This window comes from Chelonia mydas, chromosome 9 (genome assembly GCF_015237465.2).
Source record: "Chelonia mydas isolate rCheMyd1 chromosome 9, rCheMyd1.pri.v2, whole genome shotgun sequence".
NCBI classification, from domain to species: domain Eukaryota; kingdom Metazoa; phylum Chordata; order Testudines; family Cheloniidae; genus Chelonia; species Chelonia mydas.
Genome location: NC_057855.1, coordinates 8,900,860 through 8,924,168, shown reverse-complemented (window position 1 = coordinate 8,924,168; position 23,309 = coordinate 8,900,860). Strand labels below are relative to the sequence as shown.

Genomic DNA, 23,309 nt, shown 5'->3' with positions numbered 1-23,309 from the left:
TAAATTTGTCCTCGAAGTGTTTTGCGTTTTTTTGGTACACTTGAAATTAACATATTTTTTCATCTATGCCGTGTTTATCTAAAGGTGTCTGCTGTCCAATTTTCAATTTAGTGTCTTCAGTTTAGCAGCATCCAGCAGCTAATGCATCTGGTTAGGAAGTTTTAGGCTTTTCCCAGTTCTGTATGAAATTAAATAGTGCAAATATCCTTTTCTTTCCAGACAAACTAAATATATGTCAGAAATGGTTAAATCTAGCCTTGAAAATGCTGCCAATCAATTATATTGTTTTACTAGGTTTGGTTTGCATTCTTTTCTGACTAGTATATTCACGACCAGCTGATTTTTAGAAGTAGTAAAAATTCTCAAGCTTGTTTTAGGAAAGGTTTCACTTACATGATCTGTAGTTACAGTTGTTAAAGCATTTGACGCTGTATTTAAAAACAAGACATTCACTTTTATTGCGTGGAACATTAAAGCAGTTAAATATTATTTCACTGCACATATGGACTATGGTTTTAAAAAAACTTCTGTGCAGTTAACTCTTAATTAAGTTGCAAATTAATTAACTCTTAACTGTTCTGCATGGACATTAGAAATGTCACTGGACTTGAGTGTGAGCGGGGTTGCTTCCAGTGTCCCTGAGCAATATTTCCCCTCCCCTCCCTATAGCACACAGTTCTGTGCTCTGCCTCCTCCCACCCCAGAGTTGGCTGAATTTTTGTGGCACTGCAGGTACAAAGCAAAAAAAATGGCCAAAGTCAATGTTTCCTTTGCAGGTCACCTTTAATGGGGAAGTTAGTGACATTTAGATGCAGCCCTTTCTTTAAGAGCCAAACTTTGCTATTAGATATGCACTGCCCCTGTGTTGGTTTCTGTCAGTATTAAAAACAGAATTAAAAACCACTTCCTCACTTCACTTGGGATTCAACAGAATTCTTCCAGGCAAACTGCACAAACCTGCCACTCGATGATGTCCAAAAGTATGTACAGAAACTGGGAGTGATCCAGGTTGTTGCTTATCCCAAGTCAGTTGCAACTTAGAACTCACACCAAAGAGAACACTTGTAGCCAATCCTATAATAAACTGTCTAAAGACTTATTAACTAGGAAAAGGAAAGAAGAGAGTTATTTACAAGGTTAAAGCAGGTAAACACACACACACACAAATGAGTTAGTCTTAAGTTTCAAAAGGTAATAGAAGATTCCTTAATAAGAAAGCTCTATATGTCCCTTCGGACGAACGCAGGCTAACCACTAGAGATCTCTTGCTTATGCCTAGAAAACCTAAGCAGCATAGAGATACAGTTTCTCCTTGTCAAGGATTTTTATTCCCTTCCCCTTTCTCTGAGGACAGGTCTCACTACAAACGTATATCGGTATAACTACCTCCCTCAGGGGTATGAAAAATCCACACCCCTGAGCAATATAGTTATATGGACCTAACCCCTAGCTGTAGAAGAGCTATGTCGACAGGAGAGCTTCTCCCGTCAACATAGCTGCCATCTCTTGGGGAGGTGGATGAACTAGACCGACCCGTCGGCGTAGTAGTGTCTTTGCAAAAGCGCTGTCGTTCAGCTCTGCTGCTGCAGCATTGTACGTGAAGACAAGTCCTAAGCTGCCAGTTCAGCGGATGGGAGGGATTCACTTGCAGGTCTCCTCTTCCTGGGGGGAGGGGAGAGGACGGACCAGAACAATCAGTGAAGTCTTTTGTCCTCTGATGTTCCACAATAGTTCATCTGGTGTCCATGGACCTTCTCCGATGGACAGGAGATAACACCTCCTGCTGGAGACGAGTGTTTCCCCCTACTTAGTGCTTCTCGCCTGTCTGGTGATTGACAGTTACAGAGGCTTATAATGCAAACACTCAAGTACTAGCTTAGAACATGGGATACAGATGTTATGAGTGAGGTTAATGCATGGGGCGCTGACAAAAAATTTTGATAAAGTCTACACTCTAAGCACTTTTGTATAATTCGAATACCTATTTTAACAATACTAGCATGCAGGTGAAGCAGCCTGATTCCAGCTATGTGTTTGTCAGTATTCAAGAGAGGCCTGGGGACCTTGTTGGCACAGAAGGTACAAGCTTTCCAGCCACACGGGTCTGGAGAAGAAATCAGAGTGGGTTGGGACAGATTGGTAAGCAGAAGGGGTGAGGTATGTTGGAGGCACTCAGTTGAAATGGACAATTGGGGGGTTGATTGTTATGCAGACAGGGTTTGAAGCGGGCAATTAAGGGTGGCCGGCAGTCTGGTCTGTTATAAATTATTGTAATGAGCCATAAAACCAGCATCTCTGTGAAGTCCATGGTTGTTGGTGTCTAGCAGAGTTATGAATTTAAGCTCCCAGGCTTGCCCTTTGAGAGTTGTGCAGGTTTCCTTTGAGGACAAGCATTGAAAGATCAGAGATGGGGTCATTTACGAAAAGTGTTGGCCAGGGACTTAACAGGGACAGCAGCTTTAGGGCTCATTACCACAATTTGTAACACACCATACACCGCCTGCTACCCTTAATTGCCCACTTCAAACCCTTTATGCATAACATTTGAACCACCTCCACTACCCACCCCCTGCCTCCAACATGCCCAACCCCTTCTGCTTAACAATGGCTATGTCTGGAAAAGAGGTAACCTGTTGCCAGTCTCTTAAGGGCTGGTGGAAGCATGAAGCCTAATGGCCCAACCCAGTAACCAAACCCTGGCAAGGAATCCAGCCTTGCACCCACATGGCCCCCTGCTCCAGGTGCAGACACCAAAGCCCAGTCTTTGCTGCCCTACCAGGGGGATAACTGGAGCTCAGCCCAGCTCTGCCCTGGGGTTGGGACTCTCAATGTGCCCGAGCTCCCTGGGGTGCTGCTCAGAGCTTGCCTGGAACGGGCTTTGCTCCTAGTCGCTCAGAGCACTGGGGCAAATGCCACAGCCCTGGGTGAAAGTGCCACAATCTCCCAGTTACTGCGTGCAGGGGCTGCCCTCCGGGCGGGTGTTGTGGGGCACCGGGGCACTGGGAGCGGGACAGGGCTCTGCCCTGCTGCAGGGGCTTGTTGCACTGGGGAGGGTCCCTGCTCTCAGCGTGCCCCCTCCCCACCTAGCACCTGCGTGGCGAGCTCAGGCCACTGCCACCCGCTCCTCCCAGCACAGCCCTACCCGCAGCACCGGGGAGAGCTCGCCACGCAGGGACAGCAGAGCTCGCAGGAGCTCGCCTGGTGCAAGGGGACAGACGGGCTCAGAGCTCATGGCTTGAGATGCGGGCTGGGGGAGGCAGCTCCCCGGTACTGCTGGCAGCGCCCGGTGCACCCAGGGGGAAGAGCCAGGCCCCGGCGGAACAGCTGCTGTGGCTGAGCCTGAAGGTGCGCCCGGCTCACTGCACCTCCCGGTGCCTGGCGCTGCACATCACCCAGCTGAGAGCTGCCTTCCGGAGTCTGCAGGTGAGGGCACTCTGCTCCCCCCACGCCCATCCACCTGCAGCTCCTCCCCCCCTTCCCCCACCTGTCCTCTCCTCTCCTGTGCCCTCTTCTCCAGCAAGGCCCAGCACTTCCCCAGTAGCAGGCTGTGTCCCGGAGCAGAGGAGGAACTGGCTGTAAAGCAGCCCACTTGTATGATCACACACACTGCCTGCCGCCAGCCTGGCCCAGAGAGGCGCCTCCATGCGCTGGCAGATGTTCTGCTCCAGTTCCAGCTGGGCTTGGCTCCTTGCCAGGGGCTGGGGTCGGGGCTCCCCATCTCTGTGCCATTCCTGAGGGTGTCAGGAGCTGGGGGAGGAGGGTGGGCAGTGGGGCGGGAGAGAGTTTTGCTAGATTCTAACTGAAGAAAAGAGAAGTTTACAGGGTCCATCACAAGGCCCCGGAATTACCTGTTGCCCATTGGGAAAGGTGGCTGGTCAAAGGCCTCAAGCTTTCTGGCTATGTAAAGACATGAGGGTGAAGTTCTAGGGCAGGGCAGCAAGAGGAGCTGGCAATCACTCTGTGTGTGACAGGGGGAGAACCGGGGAATCCAAAATCTGTAAGGAGACCACCAAACATGTGATTGTTCACCCCTACGTGGACATGACCACACCTCCCCAGTGAGACAGTGAAAGCTGAATATTTGGGCTTTGTGTGTGAGTGTAGGTTTGCTATTGTGTCTCCTAAGAAACATGACAGAGCACTGCTTTGTTTCAGCTCAATGCCAAATACAGATTCAATGGGCTGCAATTAACTTTTGTGCTGCATCGGAACAAGCACAATAAAAATGCAGGGGTGGAGATGGGGGATCCAGGAGCGACACTAATGATTTGGAGGGCATGAGTAGGATGGTAAATAAATGCGAGCGACAAGGTATTGTCACCTTCAATTAGTTACTGCCCTTGTGACAGGATGGAGAGCAACCCACCGTGGGACGGAATGTGTGTCCCTATTTCATGCTCATTAGTAAAGCCAGCTGTAGAAAGAAAATCACTGCTTCAGCGGTTGGAGCCATAAACTTTGCCTAGGACTTTGTCTATAGAAATGCACATCCCCTTTGCTCTGAAAAGCAAGTATCCATTAGAGTGTCTCCTGTGTTGTGTGTGTTTGACATCAGTTAAAAGATCACAAATTCTAGAGCACGGCCTGCTCAGCTGGTAGAATTTATGCTATTTCATTTTCCCTGCAGGCCTGAAACTAACTCTGGGCCTGCTCCCTCTCCCACTGATCTCAATGACTAAACTCCTCCTTATTCCAGTGGTGCCAGATCAGGCTTTACAGTTGTAAATTTACTCACTAGATTGGAATGAGTGACCCATTGAGATAGTGGGGCACAGCTTTCAAAGGCAGAAAATCATTTTCTGTTCAAGATGTTCACAGGTGTGAATTCAGATGACAATGAGAGAATGTTTTACCCCTGTGTTGCAGGTTCAGTGATGTAGCGAAATATGGGCAGGATAAAGCAAGAGGGTGGAACATAAGGCTACGGTTAACACATTGTGCAGCTTCCAGTCAGGGCCAGATTTGCAGAAGCACTCGCCATCCAGCAGTTCCTGTTGTGACACTTACGGGCAGATATTTCACAAACCCAAGGTGCTGGGCTCTTTTGATAATCTGGGCACTTATTTTGGTGCCTAATAGGAAGCTGAGCTCGTTTGAAAATGTAGCCCTTTTTACTGTCCCTCCAGGGATGTCATTGTACAGACAGAGATTGTATACACTGGCTCTTCTAGTGTGTGATTACATGTTAGTGTGAGCTGACTTTTTTCCAGAGATGATCTACAGTAATACAATGGAACAAGCTTCTCCTACGATTCCTCTTTTCTTCACAGATGATAAAGTTGAGGTAGTTAGAAGGTTCCGCAGCACAAAGCATAAGCCCCCTCAGATCCCTGGCTTATGGAGTAATATTAGAAACCAGTGATTTCCCTAGCAGTTTTTAGATTGAAAAGGATGATGCCTTTTCGATGTGAACCTCGCTCTGGGTTGGGCGTGTCCATGTGCTTAAAGTTAAGCACGTGCTTTGCTGAACCAGGGGCTGAAAGAAAATTGAAAGAAAAATGTCTACAGTCCCAGGTCAGCAAAGTGCGTAAGCACATGCTTAAGCACTGTGCTGAACAGGGGCCTATCTATCTCAAGGCCGCTCTGTTTAGAATGCTCTGCTTCCTGACCTAGACTGTACACTCAAACAATCCCAGCCATCTTAACTGGTCGTTCAGAGTATGTAGGCCGGGAAAGGCATCTCTAAGATACCCAGGGCTCAAACTTTAGCTGTCTCAAGTTGAGCAACCCAAACCAGTGGCAATATTTGAAAATTTGGCTGCCAGAAGATCTTATTCCTCGTCATCTCAGACTTCTTTCATGACTTTAGGCAAGTCCCTTAAGCTTTCTGTACCTCAGTTACTCCACTGGAAAAATGGAGACAATAACCCTTACGTGAGTACTGGGAGGCTTAATTCATGGACGTTGGTGCTCTGAGATCCTGGGATGCAAGGTGCTAAAGCAGCACAAAGTATTATTGTTTATTAATACCAAAACTAGAAATATGCCAGTTATCTTGGTTCATGTAGTAGTGTGCAAGAGACAGCACATGATGGGCCTGAACCTATTAATCATGTGCATAAGTCTTTGCAGGATCAGGACCTGTATGTGTGTGTGTGTGTGTAAAATAAAAGTGTAAAATTTCTTGCTTTTTATAAATCATACTGAATCTTTTATTTACAGTAAATATGTTTTTTAAAATAGTACAGGAAAGAAAATATACACCAATTTACTATAAATTGAATATTTTCCAGGTTAAAGATCCTTTATTTACTTTGATATATGTGTAGGAAATATTATGTAATATGGGAAGATTAATCAAAGTTCAGTGTACATTAAAAACAAAATAAATGATATAACTATTTACTCCTACTATGTACTTTCCAATTTCTTGAGAAGGGTGTCCTCTGCTCTAAGCAGATTACAATTTAAATACATTTTTAAAAATGAATTTGTGAAAAAATGCAGCATCTTAATATTCCTCAGCCACTGATCTTGAAGTTGGTGGAATATTCCTTGTTTAAGCATCCTAATTACGTTCATGCCTTTGTGAAGATCTTTTAAAACAAGAGATGTAATTGCTGTGCACAAGTGAAAGGCTAAGGTTCGTGTACAGCCTCTGAAGTGAGCAGTCAGTTCCCATTACCACTTTTACGCCTGAAAAATACGTGGCTGCTGTTTCAAGGATGTTTTTTCAACACTCTTATGCTGAATGTAGTAGTGATTATTTGGAACATGAGCTTCCCAATGGAAGGACAGTGGAATGGATGCTTCCCAGTTTAAGACTCTTCACTTCTTGCAAACCTTTGCTCATGTGGGTAACTTTATGCACGTTAAGCAATCCCATTGTGCTGAGTTTGCAGGACTGGAGCCTGAAAAAGCCAGCATGGACTGCAAGATCAGGCTCTGAGCTGGCGCACGTTTCTTAAGCTGATGGCCAAGCTGCTGTGGCATGGAGGGGTGAATACGTTATTGTTGCTGCCCAGCTGCCACCTGTTGGTGTCACATTGGGTGCGGCAGCAAAAGAGAGAAGGGAAAACATAACTCAGTGTGTGATTGTGCAGGTTCCAACAAATCATGGGTTACTATTGCTTCCCTGCTTATGTTTTGCTGAAAACTGTGATCAGTGTATAGGAAACATATAACACTGCAGCGATTTGAAGAAGCCATACTATAGACCAGCTGGGCATTCACTCCCTTTAGCACACAGCAATACATGTGTGTAAGCAGAGTCTGAATGAATGCTCCCCTGACAGCTAGCTGGGAGGGGGAGAGACTTTGGATGTGTTTGTATAAATACAGTTGCTCCTGCTCTGCTTAGATATTCAGCACATAGAGTGGTGTCAAAGTAATCAGTTTTGGTTGGTGTTGGGTACAAATCACTTTAGTACTGAATAAAGGGGTAGTGAAATGCTGTTATCAAAATGTTGTAATTATTGTAGGAATACAGGGAAGCAGGACTGTGCTTAACCTGTCCCAAATGCGGGGGGTCACCTTCAGCTGAAAGGACCTCCTTAAGCCAGGGACTCAAATGCCAGAGCCCTGTGAAGGTAAGAGGGCTGGGGACAGATGTCCCAGCCAGGAGGTGTGTGGACTCTCCCTAGGAATTCTTGGCCTTGAAATGGGCCATCACTGAGAAGTTTTGTGACTACTTGTATGGTGCTAGGTTTCAAGTGTGGACAGACAAAAATGCGCTGATTTACGTGTTGACAAGTGCTAAGCTGGATGCGACAGGGCAGAGATGGGTGGCCGCCTTGGCTAGCTACGAGTTCAGCATGCAGTACCAATCAGGGAGAAGCAATGTAGATGCAGATTCCTATGGATGGAGTGAGAGCTATTTGCAATGGGAGATATCAAGAGTCAGAGGCCCACGAGAGTCTTCATGGTTGTGTTGCAGAAACTTTGGGCCTGCCCCCTGAGAGTGTGCCATGTGCCTCAGTGAATTATATTGTGTTGGACCAATCTCCGTTGCCCATGCTGCGGACTGGTAAAAAGTCCAACTGCAAGATACTGACATTCGTGACACACTACTTGCAAAAAGAAAAGGGTGAAACCCTGTTGCAATTATTCCATCTTCCCCTGAGGGTAAACTACTATTGAGGCAATGGAGCAAACTAAAACTGATACAGGGAAGTGCTGCACCGGATCACAGTAGACTCTTTACAAAATCAACTAACGCTATTAGTGCTACCAAAAGAATACAGAGCCCTGGCCATGAGGGCCCTGCATGATGGCTTTGGACATTTGGGAACCCTGAAACTTATTCGTAGTAGGTTCTACTGGGCCCAGATAGCTGAGAATGTACACAAGAAATGCAAGACGTGCTCGGTGTGTTCAAAGGAAAACTCTGCCCACTAGAGCAGCATATCTGAAGAATATCACCAGCAGCAAACCTTTGGAGCTGGTATGCATTGGTTTCTTGTCTTTAGAAGTGGACAGGAGGAATGTTGGGAACATTTTAGTAGTGACAGACCACTTTACACGGTCTGCGCAGGTATATCCCACACGTGACCAGAGGGCCACCACTGTTGCTCGAGTGTTGTTGGAAAAATCTTTTTCAGTGTATGGATTTCTGGCTCAGATACACTCTGACTAGGATAGGACTTTGAGAGTCACCTCCTGAAGGAGGTGCTAAGGATGACAGGAATTAAGAAGTCCAGAACAACACCTTATCACCCACAAGGTGACCCTCAGCCAGAGCAATTTAATTGGACTCTGTTGGATATGCTGGGGACTTTACTTCCAGAGCAGAAAGCAACCTGGAGCCAGCATGTTGCATTTTTGGTGCACACCTACAATGCCACGAAGAACAATGCTACAGGAGTTACCCCATATCTCTTGATGTTTGGGCGAGAGCCAAAATTACCCATAGACCTGTGCTCTGGGGTATCAGAGGATGGAGAAAACTATGAGACACATCTGCAGTATGTTTCCTGACTAAGGGAAAAACTGCAGGATGCTTATCGCTTGGCTACATCTGCTGCCCATGAGAACTCAGATAGTAAGTAACAAGCACCAGTATGATGCAAGGGTGTATTCACAGGAGCTCCAGCCAGGGGACAGAGTTCTGCTGTGAAATTTGGGTGTTGCTCGCAAACACAAGATTGCTGACAGATGGAAGGCAATACCTTACCTGGTGGTGGAAAAGCTGGGAGATCTGCCAATCTACAAGATTAAACCTGAGAGGGGGCCAGGGCAAATAAAGACGGTGCTTAGAAACCACCTACTGCCTGTGGGGGAATTGATAGGCATCCATTATGGAATGGACCATGACATGGGAGCTGGGCGGAAGGGAGATGCTGGACCAAATCCACCACCCAGCACGAGCAGTGGGCCCTGTGGGGCTAATCCACCCATATCTAGCACAGTTGAGAGCAAGTCTGAGGAGGAGGACACTACCACAGAGTTTCCTAGAATGGAGACCAGATTCTGGACTCCCATCAGCTGAACCAGGGGAGAGCTCCACTTCTTCTGCTCTAAACCCCAGGGCAGAAGCATTTAGGCTTGTTGCTGGCAACCCCCTGTCAATGACGAGACAAGCCTGGGACAATGAGCTTGTCCCATCAACCTTCCCAGACCTCCTGGAAGAAAAACCGTTTATGTTTATGAATCCTGTCTGCGGTGTTTTCCCAAATTAACAGCCAGTTACCTCCCTCCTTTTATTAAAAGTTTCTTTTCTACACTCAGACTCTGTGCTTGCAAGTGGGGAAGTATTGCCTCTCAGAGACGCCCAGGGGTGGTGTGTAATTTTCCCAGGTTACTGAGTGGGGGCTTGAACCAGTTCTGTGTTGTATTGATGGAAAGGAACCCCTAGATATTGACATTTGATCCTGAAACCCTAATGCAGGCAAAACTCCCAATGACATCAATCGTTATGTTGATTGAATAGGGATCAGCAGGATTGGGCCTCGGATAATATAACTGAAAGTTGAAAGTCAATGGCTGAACTGCCTGCACTGGGACCAGAAGCAGGCCTTTAAAGGGTGGGCCAGATACACAATAAACTTTTGTCAGCATAGCTATGGCACTTGTGGGTGTGAAAAAACCACACCCCCTAGCTGAGATAGGAACGTGGCAAAAAGCCCGAGGGTAGACGCAGCTATGCTGGCGTAAGAGTGCTTCTGTTGACATAGGTCTACACCACACTGGGTGGATGGGAGAAAGTCTCCCTTTGACTTACCTTATGCTTCTCTTTCTGGTGGAGTACTGGAGTCAATGGGCAAGCGTTCGGCGGTCGATTTAGTGGGTCTTCACTACACCTGCTAAATCAGTGGTTCTCAAACTTTTGTACTGGTGACCCCTTTCACATAGCAAGCCTCTCAGTGCGACTCCCCTTATAAATTAAAAACACTTTTTAATATATTTAACACCATTATAAATGCTGGAGGCAAAGCGGGGTTTGGGGTGGAGGCTGACAGCTCGCGACCCCCTGAAGGGTCCCGACCGCCAGTTTGAGAAAGCCTGCATTAAGTAGCCCCCTGATGGATCGATTGCCACAGCACTGATCCATGATAAATGTAGACAAGCCATAAGAGCAAAACTCCTTCTGTCGGTATAAGCTGTGTCTACACTAGGGGCCTCTAACACTACAGCTGCACTGGCAAAGCATCTGTCTCAGGCTATGTCTACACTGCGCACCTTACAATGGGGCAACTGCTGTTGCACCATTCTAAGATGCGCAGTGTAGCCGCTCTTTGTCGCTGGGATAGAGCTCTCCCGGTAACCAATGTGACAAAGTTCCTGCTCTACCTTGGTGGGTCTTGCGCTTATTGGTGGATTTGCTTGCCTTGGAGCTTCACAGAAGCCCTCAGCTTGGCCGTTTTTCTGAACACACAGTCCAGGTCGACTCCTCCTGGGTCTGACCAGGAGTTGGGAGGATTTGGGGGTAACCCAGGGCCGCCCTCTACTCCGGGTTCCAGCCCAGGGCCCTGTGGAATGCAGCTGTCTAGAGTGCCTCCTGGAACAGCTGTGCGACAGCTACAACTCCCTGGGCTACTTCCCCATGGCCTCCCCCCAACACCTTCTTTGTCCTCACCATAGGACCTTCCTCCTGGTGTCTGATAATGCTTGTACACCTCAGTCCTCCCACAGTCCGCGTTCTCACTCTCAGCTCCTAGTGCCTCTTGCTCCCAGCTCCTCACACTCACACCACAAACTGAAGTGAGCTCCTTTTTAAAACCCAGGTGCCCTGATTAGCCTGCCTTAATTGATTCTAGCAGCTTCTTGATTGGCTGCAGGTGTTCTAATCAGCCTGTCTTAATTGTCTCCAGAAGGTTCCTGATTGTTCTGGAACCTTCCCTGTTACCTTACCCAGAGAAAAGGGACCTACTGAGCCTGGGGCTAATATATCTGCTTTCTATTACTCTCCTATAGCCATCTGGCCCGACCCTGTCATACCAAATAAAACCACCTCCAATGAGGGGCGGTAGCTTCGTTGCCGAGAGAGCGTCTTCCACTGCCGAAGCGCTGTCCACACCGGCCCTTTTCGTCGTTAAAGCTTCTGTGGTTCAGGGGTGTGGTTTTTTTCACACCCCTGAGCGATAAAAGTTTTAACAAGGAAAGTGCAGTGTCGACTTGGCCTTTGTCTCTCTGTAGAACAGAAATGTTAGAGTTCAGCATACAACTCTCTCTCAAAAGTGAGGAATAAACTGTGTGCAGCATTGTAGTCGTGTTGGTCCCAGGATATTAGAGAGCCAAGGTGGGTGAGGTAATATCTTTTATGGGTCCAACTGCTGTCAGTGAGAGAGACGAACTTTCAAGCCACTCCAATCTTAAAGCTCAGAGATCCAGTTCCCAAAGGTGAATGGGATAGTTAACGGACAAGCTGTACAATCCCACCCAGAACCCTGGGTACTTACTCATGTTGTTAACCTACACTGAAGTCCATGCTGCCACATCTACACTGCTATTTTTAGTCATGCTCGTGCAGGTGTATCTACCCTACCTGCAATCACACCTTAGATTGCAGTGAGGACATACCCACAGAGGCATGCACCCTCAGAGGAAGCAGGGAGATCTGTGTGGTGGGTTCCTCCCCTGCCATTTATGCTGTGGGGTATGAACCCACCTGCTTGCCCTTGGAGGATGGTTTGCTGGTATGTTTTCTTCTCACTCTCTGTGAAGGTCTGTTTTCTCAGGCTGATTTTGAAAGCAGCAGGAGGTACCCAGGTGAAGCCAGCACAGTAAAACAAAGTACATTAAAAAACCTAGCTCTGAGTTGGAGCTCAGCGAAGCCAGATCAGCAAGAAAATAGGAGTAGTGGGGTGTTTTCTTTTGGAATTATATTCTTCTTACGTCCTAAAAACTTTTCTAATTATTAGGACAAACTGATGGAAAAGCCGACGTCAGCTGGGAGAACTAATGGGGAGAAATATAAATGTGTCTGTGGCTATAGGAGAGCATTACATGATGTCTCACTCCAGATTTCGCATGAGTCATTTTCCTCCTGGTCAGGATTTCGTATTGAGTTGGAGGTAACAATTGTCTGAGTACCAAAACTGCAGTGAATTTGTGTGTTTCAATGCCACTTTGAGCAGTACCAACAACCGTATTTCTCTGTGTCTAGTGGAGTGAGCACTGTGCTGAACATCATACTGCTTGGGTACTAATTGCAGCTCCAGCCCATGACTCATGCCGGCTTTGGGAAGAAGACCACAGGCCAGATTCGGCTGTCACTTCCAGCTGCACAAGTACATTGATTTCAGTTGGAATTGTGGGAGGTCAGCACCTCTGAAAATCTGGCCGACATTTTAGGTGCCTCACAAGAAGTTTACTATTGATGCCTAACTTCAGGCACCAAAGTTGGAAAGCTTGGTCCTTATGTAAGGATAAGGCCTTTGTCTGCAGCCAGATTGTAAGGCTTGTAGCCATATTGTAAGGCCTAAGGCCTTCGTCTGCAGCCAGATTAAAAGAGAAGCAGCTATGAGCTGAGAAGCAGGAAGTCACATCCTCACATTCCATCTAAATTACATTAAAACAATGCAAAAAGAAAAGGAGTACTTGTGGCACCTTAGAGACTAACCAATTTATTTGAGCATAAGCTTTCGTGAGCTACAGCTCACTTCGTCGGATGCAATGTAATATCAGGCTGGCAAGAAGGAGACCCTGTCCTAATAGCACCCACTATCACCAGATAAAGAAACAGATCTTAAGCTGGTTAAAGAAAACTTAATTTGATAGCATCCTGTCTGGCAAGAAACCACTTCTCAGTAGTTGTGGTTGTGAAATCCCCATTTCTTTATTATTTTGTCATTATGGTCCCCACTTCCCTAGTGTTTGTCTGTATGATCTACGTCTGGTTCTGTGATTGTTTCTGTCAGTTGCATAATTAATTTTTCTAGGAAATTAATTAAGGTGGTGAGGTATGATTGGTTCAAGAATTTTGTTAGGATTGGTTAGTAACATTTTAGTAAAATAATTGGTTAAGGTATAGCTAAGCCGGACTCAAGTTTCATTATATAAACTGGGGTCCAAGAAGGAGAGCAGCAGAGAAGGAACAGGAAAAGAAAAAGAAGGAAAGACCTGGAAGAAGAAGAACTCACCCCCAAGACTCAGCCTAAGATCAAAGCTGCTAAGAATCCTTTGCACGACCGTGACATGCAGCAGCCAGAATCCAGATGAGACTGACCTTGCCTGGCCAACAGGAAAAGTTCGCCTACCTGATCAGGACTGGTGAGCATAGCATTGTTTGCTTAGCATGTGTATTCTGCTTGGTAATTGTCAATAAAGAGAAGATAAGGATATTACTGTGTAAGGCTCTTTCACTGGTAAAAGGTCCTGCAAATCCACAGAAAATTACGCACGGAGCTCTAGGAATTGGGTAAGGGTGGGTACTTAAATTGACAGGGTTACGCCTTGAGCCCTAGGAACTGGGTAAATATGGGTGCCCTAGAGGGTGTGTAACAGAGAATTTTGTGTGGGTAACACTTAATGTCTGTGCCCCAGTTTCCCCATCTGTAAAGTAGAGATAATGTGATTCCGCCCCTGCCCTAGGGCACAAGAGTGGAGGCATTTTTGGAAACCAAGTCTGTATCCTGCAGACCAGGTGATCTGCCTTTTCCTTTCCACCTGCTCTGCCCAGCAGCCCAATCCAACTCCCACTGAAGTCAATGGAAAGACATCTGCTGACTTCAGTGAGGACTGGTTAGGGCCACAGGCTGGTAAGAAGAATGGACAGTGACTGTCAGTGTATTGACATGGTCAACAGCTGGAACAAGTTACAAGACTGTTTAAATCTAAATCTACGATAGTTGAAGCCAACAGGCAATAGCCATAATTAATCACAGTTTTTGCTAGCATTTTCACCCAGGCAGTAATTGTAGAATCCTCCCTGGTTGATAAACAGCCTTTTCAATACACAATCATTCATGATTTTCTATCTCAAGTGTACTTAAAAGTTTAGGCCATTTAAATAGTCCAGGGCTCCCATCTTGCAGTCTTGGGCAAACCTCTTGATGGCATCAGTGGGAATTTGCCTGAGTAAGGACCAGAGAGCATGGAGATTGTAAGGTGTTTTCCAAAACAGAGACATCAGCTTCTGCGTCAGTCCTTTGCACTTTTCTGATAGACAGTCAAAACATGAAACTAAACATTCAGCCTCCCGCAGTGTGTTGGTTTCCTTCTCAGCAGGTTCCTGAGCACCAGCAGCAAGTGTGAAGGTGTTGAAAAGCATCCTGCTTGCTGGGGTTCAGCTGTAGCACTCTGTAGGGAACCTCAGCTGCGGACAGATTAACCTCTGATATTAGCATTGACGCCGGTGGTGCTCTGGATCCAGTGTCAAACGGAGGCCGGGCTGGGCCTAAACTCCTGCAACTGCAAGGGGCACCTCAGTAGAAGTACGGCTTACAGAGAGGTCAGTTTTCGTGATCCGGCAGTGGGTCTGAGGCCCTTGTTTCACGGCACACGGAATCCATAGTGTAGTATTATCTGGGCTGGTCAAACCTGGTTCTCAGTGGAAACCTGTGGTTTTGACAAAACAGTTTTATTTTTGGTTGGTTTGTTCTGCTTTCAGTGGGAAAGTTTCAAGGGTTTTTCGGACACACTTTCAGGTTTTGCTTTTCTAACAAAAAGTCAAATGTCTCCATAGGAAACTGCCCATTTTCGGACTATCTCTAATCATGATCAGTGTAGCGCTTTAAGGGCATGTGGTCCTTCACAATAAGCAAAAAGTGCCAGGCAAAGAACAGGGGCCCAGATTCGGCTTTTCACTTATACCAGGATAAGTCCATGCCAATGTCACTGAAATTAAAGGCGCTACTTTGCATATACACCCCAGTGTAACGAAGGCCGTAATTCAGCAAAACACTTAAGCCCCATTAAAGTCAAATATGTGCTTAAAATTAAGCATGCACTTTGCTGAATTAGATCTTGTTTAGGGTTTGCTGGTTTGTTGTTAGATCTGTACCAGCAAACCCTTAATTTTAAGCACATAATTGACTTCAGGGGTTGTTAAGAGCCTTGCTGAATCAGGGCCTTAGTTACAGTGGTGTCCATGGAAAGCTGAATGCTCTCTGGCCAGCGCTGTAGAATTTTTTGCCCTTGCTACTTACTTGTAGCAGAACAGAGGCAATTCCTCCACACATAGACACATGGTTCAGAATTCAAGGAGTAAATGTGGATTTGATAGTGAGAGCGGGTCCCTTTGTTACTTCTGTCAAGTTCTGAGAATCATGGAAACTGCTGAGGTCATAGCTCTGACCCACTGACAAAATAATGTTCTGTCCTCTTGATGATAAGCCACAGACTCCAAGTAGCTCTTCTGGCACCTTTTGATGTGAAATCTAAGGCGCATGTCAGCTCTGATTAAAGGAAAGCTTTGTAGGAGGCTGGCTTGGGCCTTGATTGCATCAGCAGCACCAGTAGTCAAGGCACTGGATCTCTTGAGCTGTCAGCTGGATGATTTAGAACAATTTGTGCAGGGAGTAACAACTGTAGTGGCAAAGTGCAGTGTAAGAAGCCGCTAAATAACTTTTATGATCTGGCTGCACTTAGAGCTGCTAAATAATAGCAGGGCTATCATGAAGTTGATTGAAGGGTGCTATCTGTTTGGTTTTTTTAAATAGACGTGGGTTGAATTTATCCTTGGGTAACTCAATTGAAATCAACAGAATAACCTCAGGGTTGATTTAAAAAGGAGAATGCCATCTGTAATGTTACACCCTTTATCGCTTTCACTAAGCAATTCAGAACCATTGGAGGAGAAGAACTGGATGTAGTGATGTTAACACTGATAGACTAGTTTTATTCATACTTAAAAGAGCAAAACAAAAAACTTGTCTTCCAGCTGCTCGTTTATCTCAACCTATTTATCAGTCCTTATGTCATGAAACCAACACAAACAAGAGAAAGACAGTTATTTATTGTGTTCTTTTATTTTTTCAGTGCACAATTCAAGACTGGGAATGTTTTTCCTGAGGAAACACACATTTATTTTAAATTCATTTGTCTACATTTTATTCTTTAATGGATTATTTTAAGAAATGGTCCCATTTGGGCTTTTCTTCTTTTTGTTTTTAAATTCAACAAACTTTCTGAATTCATGGACAATGGGAAGATGAAGTGAAAACCTCATGCGTCAGTGATAAACAGAATTAGGTCAATAAATGCTGACTTGAAACTATGCAGTAGGCTCTTCTCTGTGCCAAGCAGTATCCTAGCAATGTTTTCATTGTAAATAATTTAAGTCACTCTGAAATATTCGCTTTGGCTTTCACCCCATTTAAATGTATGTCACACATTGGGCTGGTGTTTGTATTGTAATGAGACTTATTTGGTTTGATGGCATTCCGGCTTCCATGTGCAAACAAGTTAGTTCTGGAAAATCTCACCTGGCCAAAAGTTAAAGGGTTCGATTTTTCATTGCCCTGAACTTTGTGTCGTAAGTTCCTCTAGCGCCAAGTGAGTGTAAAAATGCTCCCATTCTGATCTGCTAGCGTTTTGCCCTGACGTGACTTTCACACGCTGCTGGACAATGGAGAATTGGGCCTATGTAATATTATCAGGGCCAGTTAAAGTCAATGGCAAACCTTACATTGACTTCAGTCAGAGCAGATTTTCAATTTGCAAATTGCGTTGAAGTCAATGAGAGTTCTGAGTGTATGAGAAATGAACACAGGTCTGGATCCTGTATAGGATCACTTGTGGCATCCGTTTGCTCCTGTAATCAGCCAGCCATGTACATTTTCGGCAGGCTGTGTTTTTCTGTGGGTTTTTTTTTAATTGGTTTGAATGAATTGAGTGCTAATGACAGATCCTGAGCGGACAGTCCCGTAGGTTGCAGTCCAGTTACTCAGCACTCAGGTACTATGTTGGGTGCCATTCAGACGCCTAGAGATAAACAGGAAGCTGGCTGCACAGTTTTCACTAATTGTTCACTCCCTGTGCAGTGCTGGCAGCCATGTACAGAGCCGTGGGATGCACAGAAGGCCCAGTGAAGTGCGAAGTACGTTTTCTTTTCAGGTTGCTGTAGATCTGTGATAGGTTTCAAAATTCATGCAGGATTTCTTCTGCGTGGGAGGGATTTCAGAATCCAGGGCTATTTAAAAAACACACCCGTTTGTAGACATGGGGAGACCCCACTGAAACTCCCAAATTCAAATATCTTCTACCTTTGGTCTCTGGAAGCGCCATCTACAGCTGGGAGCAGGAATAACCTGTGTGGGAGCCAGGAGGGGAGTAGCTGTTCTGTCATCGTTGGGTCAGGATGGGGGTGTAGATCATTCCCCTCTGGCCCCTCAGAAAACGAGTGCTGCTGTTCACGAGGCCTGTAAAGGGGGCTTCTGTGGATTCTAGAGGGTACCCAGACTCGGGCACAGTGGTCCATCCTGTGCCCCCATGCGGTGTGCAGGATTTCTGATGGCCACCAGACGTTGGGCCGTAAGCTGCAGGATGGGCAGCTGTGCAAACCACACGCTACAATTCCCTTTACAAATACTCGTTTTCGGAAGTTAATACAGAGAGCACTACATGGTAGTGTAAGTGGGCTCCTGACTCCCCCCGAATCAGTGCAAATACGGCTGAGGCCAAATAATTCACTTATTACCGCTACCTTCTTTGGGCCCGATTGTCTACAGACCTCATGTGAGCGCCGGTGCACAGGACAGGCACTCCACTAGCAGCGTGATGGGGGCTGTATCAGAACCAGAGTAGAACAGAAGCGGGTAAGTGGTCACTTGAGAGCTCATCTGCCCACACAGCTTAGCTGAGCCCTTATGAAAGCTCCTTCTGTTCCCATCTTCCATGTTCTTCAGTAACGTTTGTGCTCATGTGCCCAAAGCCTGAGTGCCTGGCCAGCTGCGAGTTCCTGAGGTCTCTTCGGACAGTGAAGCAGGGGGAATGCCCCCCACCACGCTGGGCTTGGGGCTTTGTGGCTGCCTGCGAGCAGAGCTGCGGTCCTGATGTAGACTGCCCGGGGACAAAGAAGCGCTGTTCAAACCGGTGTGGATACACCTGTCAGCGCCAGCAAACATGGTCAAAGGTAAAGCGGCCAAGTTGTCTGCAGCTCTGGGCTACCCTGTCGTTCTGCATCATGATGAATTAGTGTACTCTGCAGTAATCAGAGATCATTATTGTTACAGAAACAATAGCCATTATTCTGTGGCAGCTCTCTGACAGCTAAAGAACGCGGCGGCCTGTGAAAAATATAGACAGCTTAATCTTTTGTGTTGAAGAATATTTTCCTGTCTTTTCTTGGTAAATGTTCACACTGACGCAGGAGAGTGGGCGCTGTGTGATCTGCTAACGGGGGGCTGGGTGTGTGCTTAGATACTGGGAACGGGATACAGAGCCCTTCAACAATCCACCTGTCACAAGGTGACTGGCCCTTAAAGGGGAGATGGCCCACCTGCGACACTCAGCTCACCTCCAGGTGGTCATGTGACAGACGGGCCTCCTGGGGTGGGCGAGGTAAAAACAAAAGCCTCTGAGAAGCAAGAGAGGATCTGCAAAAGAGGGCTGGAGTGCAGCCTGGTTACTGGAGAGATGGGGAAACTGGTCTGAACCATTGCACAGCTCCGGGGCGGAGGATGGTGGAATCCCTTAGCTGGGGGGGCAGCAGGGCCCAGTTCCGGGGCGGAGGATGGTGGAATCCCTTAGCTGGGGGGCAGCAGGGCCCAGCCCTGGGGTGGAGGATGGTGGAATCCCTTAGCTAGGGGGCTGCAGGGCCCAGCCCCAGGGCGGAGGATGGTGGAATCCCTTAGCTGGGAAGCAGCAGGGCCCAGCCCCGGGGCAGAGGATGGTGGAATCCCTTAGCTGGGGGGCAGCAGGGCCCAGTTCCGGGGTGGAGGATGGTGGAATCCCTTAGCTGGGGGGCAGCAGGGCCCAGCTCCGGGGTGGAGGATGGTGGAATCCCTTAGCTGGGGGCAGCAGGGCCCAGCCCCAGGGCGGAGGATGGTGGAATCCCTTAGCTGGGGGGCAGCAGGGCCCAGCCCCGGGGCAGAGGATGGTGGAATCCCTTAGCTGGGGGGCAGCAGGGCCCAGTTCTGGGGCGGAGGATGGTGGAATCCCTTAGCTGGGGGGCAGCAAGGCCCAGCTCCGGGGTGGAGGATGGTGGAATCCCTTAGCTGGGGGGCAGCAGGGCCCAGCCCCAGGGCAGGGGATGGTGGAATCCCTTAACTGGGGGCAGCAGGGCCCAGCTCCGGGGTGGAGAATGGTGGAATCCCTTAGCTAGGGGGCAGCAGGGCCCAGCCCTGGGGCGGAGGATGGTGGAATCCCTTAGCTGGGGGTGGGGCAATAGGGCCCACGCCCAGGTCAGAGGCTGTGGAATCTCTTAGCCAGGGGGAAGAGTGTGGGCCTGGTGAGCCAAAAGAAATGGTATGTTTATAAAGACATAATAAATTGGACCTGTGGAGTGTAATCTGACTCAGTACTTTGGGCCGGGAACCAGTGATTTGGGAGAAGCAAGAGGGAACTGAAGGTGGTGTGCCTGCCAGGCCACGCTGGGCAGGACTGGGCATGCTGCAGGTGATACCCTGCCACACGTCCTCAGTCCGAGTGCACACCAGCTCAGCAGTGCCTGCCTCTCTCCTGGCTCTGAGGTGGCCCGTGTGAAGTGGCTTGGCTTGTTTCATTCTCGTGTCTGTGTCACAAAGCACACTCCCAGAGTTCACGCTAAGTGTCACCTCTGCGTAGAGGCCAAGGGAGGAACTGACTGCAGGGACCCAACTATCCTCTTGCCTCCTGGGTGGTCCTTCGGTGAGGGTTTAGACCTGTCAGTGGGAACTTCCGCTGCCACGTGTCATGCCTTTCTGTGCAGGTGGAGTGGGGTCGGGCTCCTGGGCTCTCAATCAGGTGCATTTCAGCTAAAATTCACACAACCACCCAGTAGCAGATTAGCCACTGGGCCAATGGGACCTGTGCCCAGGGGCCCTGGCTAATTGGGGAGCCCCAGAGAAATGGACGCCCTGCACCCCGACCCCACTCCACCCGCCTGCCTGGTGATCCTGCTGAAGAGCAGGGGGCAGGAGCACCAGGCGGGGGGGGGCAGAGCAAGCCCCTGCATCCCGACCCCATTTTCCCGGCAGAAGCGCCAGGGAAGGGGCTGGGGGGTACTGCAGACGAAAGAGGCAAGGAGGGGCCCCTACTGGCTCTGGCCCAGGGCCCCAAAACACCATAATCTGCCTCTGTGCCCACCTGATTACTACTCCACCTCCACTCACGCTGCTGCAGCTGCGCTCTTGCTGCCTGTTTGTCATTTTCAGGTGTCCCATTAAAGCCTAGACCTCGCCTTTCTCGGGGACTCCAGTCGGACCCTTGAAGTGTCATGGAAATCCAAATGCAACCTGTCTGTGGAGTCTGTATTTTAGATCCTGAAGAAAAGGTGGAACTACAGGATTCAGCCTGGGGAAGAGGAGGCTACAGAATGGCAGATGGAGAGATTGGTTAGTTCTATATTTGTGATTATTTATGCAGAGTGCATCTTCATAGGCAGTAGAACATATGGGAATCCAAAGGGCAGATGCCTGCTGTATCTACTTATCTCCACTCTTCTATATAGGAAAAGGGATTTATGAAACATCTCGAGAGAGGTGATACCCGCATTATTTAAACAGCTTCAGGGAGGATCATTTGACTAGCAACGGTAGAATTCTGGGTCACTGAGCTGGTTATTCCAGGCACTGATACAGCAGCAAGATGGTTACTTCTGCCTATTCGAACCTTATCCGTACAGTCGTTAGTGGAGAAGGAAGGCTGGCTAGAGAGAGGCTGGCTGGCCTTGTGGTTAAAGCACTAAACTAGGACTTGGGAAATCTGGAGTGAGTTCGTGGCTCTGCTGTGGACCTCCTGCATGACCTGGGGTAAGTCACAGTCTTTCTGTGACTCGGTTTCCCCTTCTGTAAAGTGGAGCTAATAACACTTCCCCAGCACAGGCATGTGGTGAGGGTATGTTCAGTGATGTTTGTGAGGCATTCAGATGTTGCAGGGAAAGAGGTTACAAGAATCATGGGGTAGACAGTGTAATTGACTCGTTTTGGGTGACTCTTCCATTGGCCTTTTTAAGTCCTCTGGCTTTGTCTGTGGATGTAAACTGCTGCTGGTGGTGTCATTTTGTCCTGCTACATCTGTGTCAGAGGCAGAAATGACAAAGAATGCTAGAAAATCGGGACTGTGAAAGACCCAGAAATCCAAGATGCTGAGCAGATATTTACTTGTCAGAGCCTATTCATCCTGCTTTTTTACTAACTGAAATATCTGTGTCAATCAAACTCCAGAACTCAAATTCCTGCTGCTTGTTCTACAGAAGAAGTGTAATCCTGGATATTTTGCTTTGAGGATTTCCTCTGAGGATTTCCATGTGTTTTTCCAGCATGAATGTCTGGCTTGTATCTGGCAGCAACGTGGGTATATATATGGGGGAGAGTGACAGAAACCTCTCCATGCCATTGTGCTCCCCCTGTATATGGCCAGGCACATTCACAGTGCCTCCTAGTGGCCACCCAAAGGAGGCAGGAGAGAATTGGAGCTGTGAGAGAACTGGAGAATCAGCTGCCCTCTTGGCCAGTGCACCCAGGATCTCCAGAGCCGAAAGCATGAGCCGCTATTGCGTGAGCTAAAGAGACAAGGCTCCCTAGCTGACTCATATTTGGTACAGCGAGGGGCCCTGAAACACACACTCACCAGTGGGTTACAGAGCCATGACCTACCCCTTCCCCCCCAAGCCAGTAGAGGTGGTTAGGTGCAGGGAGGTGTGCAAATGGCACCATCCAAAGGAGCAGTGTGGGGGACATGTTCTGCTGTGCACCTCGATGGTCCAAGGAGGCGGGTGGGATTGTGCTAATGGAGTTCCCACTGTGTGAGCTGTGCCACACATGTCCCACTTTACAAGCAGTCCCAGGTCACCTGGAGTGAATGGCAGAGCCAGGGAGAGACTTTCGTTCCCTTACTCTAACAAGGAGACAAGCTCACACAGTCACCATCGTAGGGCTTGTAAACCTGGCTGGATTGAGGAGGTATAGAATCATAGAATATCAGGGTTGGAAGGGACCTCAGAAGATCATCTAGTCTAACCCCCTTCTCAAAGCAGGACCAATCTCCAATTTTTGCCCCAGATTCCTAAATGGCCCCCTCAGGGATTGAACTCACAACCCTGGGTTTAGCAGGCCAATGCTCAAACCACTGAGCTATCCCTCCCCCCGTTGCTGCACCAACCCAGTATCTTCTGTTCTGAAAATTCTAGACGATGGAGGACAATGTGCAGCTGGAAGGCCTAAGACCAAAGAGATGGGACCATTTCAGAGTAGCTGCAATCAGTGTCCATGGCACACGTGATTTCGCTGCTCCTAGCAAACATTTCCACTCCTCTAGAAGTGAGAAACCAAAGCACTGAGCTCTTCCTGTCTGTAGTGTAGGAACCTTTCCTAAAGAAGTAACATCTGTTTTATGTGGAGGTTTGGACCTTCTTCCTCCAATGGACTCTCTCTTTCAAACCAGCATTATCTGCTTAAGGTGAATTCAGTGGGATACTCCCTAGTGTGTAAAAGTGACTCGTGCACATAAGCATTTGCAGGATTGGTGTGACGGGTGTGGAGCTGCTTTGTCATAATTCAGGAACACTGTCTGTTGACCTGGGTGTTGTGATGTGCATGGTATGTTGACTGGGTTTAATCAACAATGTTTCTGGGAAGCAAACAGGAAGGGGAAACAATCATAGAGAAGACATCCTCCAGCAAACACTTGGGGGCTCGTACAGGATAACGGGAGAGCCACTGGCCCTGAGTGGACTGACTCGGTGTCCCACAGAGCCCAGCAAACTGGTTTTAGACAGCCAGGCCTGGGAACTGAGAGAACAAAGAACTCTGACTAGATAAAAGGAACTCTCTCTAGGGGGGAGGCAG

At 47.8% G+C, this 23,309-nt stretch overlaps 2 long non-coding RNA genes across 2 annotated transcripts in view; both read left to right on the top strand.

Annotated features, from left to right (window-relative positions):
• Positions 1 to 23,309, top strand: part of LOC122461745 — a 76,935-nt gene that overhangs the window by 38,777 nt on the left and 14,849 nt on the right. The gene's annotated exons all lie outside the window — the stretch shown is intronic.
• Positions 17,927 to 21,427, top strand: LOC122461744. The gene is made up of 3 exons (XR_006283896.1): positions 17,927 to 18,137; positions 18,254 to 18,454; positions 20,676 to 21,427. It is a non-coding gene; the product is annotated as an uncharacterized LOC122461744 (long non-coding RNA).